The following is a 1534-nucleotide window of genomic DNA, read 5'->3' on the forward strand; positions in this document are numbered from 1 at the left end:
TGAAATTCAGTGGCAACAGGTGTTGTGATGAATCCAAATTTAAACGTTTTTGGTTTAAATCATCATCAATTATGCAAATTAGGTGATGACGTCATATAGCAACTTATATTTTCAGTGGGAAAAAAGTTTCCCATATTTTTAAAACAAAACTTGACAGATATGCCCAGGACCATGACAGAAATGACGAGAACACATGTTTCAACTCATAGCAACAAAGTCTGATAGTTCTGATCTCCTTACTTTATTTTTGTTGTATTTTTATTGATTTTCTTTTGTTTTTGTCAAGTCCTGATCTTCTGTGGGGAGAAGAGAATAGCTTTTTTCATTGACATGGAGCAAATCTGGAAGATACCACGCTATTCCTTCCTTCCATCCATCCATCCATCCATCCATCCATCCATCCATCCACTTTCTTCTGCTTATCAGGGGCCAGGTCACAGGGGCAGCAGCCTAAGCAGAAATGCCCAGGCTGCCCTCTCCCCTGCCACTTCCTCCAGCTCATCCAGGGGGACCCCAAGGTTTTCCCAGGCCAGCCGGGAGATATAATCTCTCTAGTGTGTCCTGGGTCTGCCCCGGGGCCACCTTCCAATAGGACATACCCGGAACACCTCACCCAAGAGGCACCCAGTAGGCATCCTACTCATGTGCCCAAACCACTTCAACTGGCTCCTTTCATGTGGAAGAGCAGCAGCTCTACTTTAAGCTGTTCCCCAATGGCTGCATTCCTCACCCTATCTCTAAGGGAGAGGCCAGCCACACTTTGGCAGAAGCTCATTTCTGCTGCTTGTATTCACAATCTTGTTCTTTCAGTCACTACCCAAAGCTTGTGACCATAGGCGAGGGTGGGGATGTGGATTGACTTCACACTCAGCTCCCTCTTCACCATGACGGACTGGTGCAGTGTCCGCATCACAGCAGATGCAGCCCTAATCCATCTGTCAGTCTCCTGTTCCTTTCTTTTTATATATATATTATATCTTTATTTATATTTATAATAACTGCGGCTGCTGTTACACCCAAATTTCCCCTCTGTGGGACAGTAAAGGCTGTTTCTTCTTCTTCTTCTTCTTCTTACTCATGAGCAAGATGCTGAGATACTTAAAGTCCTCCATCCGGGGCAGCAACTCGTCCCTGAGCCAACGAATTAGAGCTGCTAACTCTCATACCAGCCGCTTCACACTCAGCTGTGAACCATTCCACTGCAAGCTGAAGACCACCACCTGATGAAGCCAACAGGACCACTTTATCCCCCCCAAAAAATTCTGAATCTACCAAAGCAGAAGCCTTACGCCACAATTCTGTCCATAAAAATTATGAACCAAATCGGTGACAACGAGCAGCCCTAGCATAGTCCAACACCCACAGGAAAAATGAGTCTGACTTATTGTCGGCAATACTGACCAAGCTCTCAGTGCGGTTGTACCAGGACTGAATGGCCCGCAACAACAGGTCAGACACCCCATACTCCCGCAGACCTTCCTGGGGAGGCTGGGGAGTGTGATCCCTTGATAGTTGGAACACACCCTCCGGTTCC

Source organism: Archocentrus centrarchus, chromosome 18 (genome assembly GCF_007364275.1).
Source record: "Archocentrus centrarchus isolate MPI-CPG fArcCen1 chromosome 18, fArcCen1, whole genome shotgun sequence".
Taxonomy (NCBI): domain Eukaryota; kingdom Metazoa; phylum Chordata; class Actinopteri; order Cichliformes; family Cichlidae; genus Archocentrus; species Archocentrus centrarchus.